This window comes from Etheostoma spectabile, unplaced genomic scaffold (genome assembly GCF_008692095.1).
Source record: "Etheostoma spectabile isolate EspeVRDwgs_2016 unplaced genomic scaffold, UIUC_Espe_1.0 scaffold420, whole genome shotgun sequence".
In the NCBI taxonomy this organism is placed as follows: Eukaryota; Metazoa; Chordata; class Actinopteri; order Perciformes; family Percidae; genus Etheostoma; species Etheostoma spectabile.
In genome coordinates, this window is record NW_022605606.1 from 316182 (window position 1) to 316398 (window position 217).

The following is a 217-nucleotide window of genomic DNA, read 5'->3' on the forward strand; positions in this document are numbered from 1 at the left end:
AAACAAAAAATAAAAAATTGCATCATATAGGCACTAAACATAACTTTTCACACACTTCAAACAACAAATCTGAAAGTGCAATGGTATTGGTGCTAAAAATGAATTTTCACACACAACAGGCTAGTCTTAGACCTGATGAGACTGGTGTTCGAGGAGATTATCCATGACCCCCTTCCTTATCTGGAAGCAGTCCGGCAGATTCCTGTGCCCCAGGACC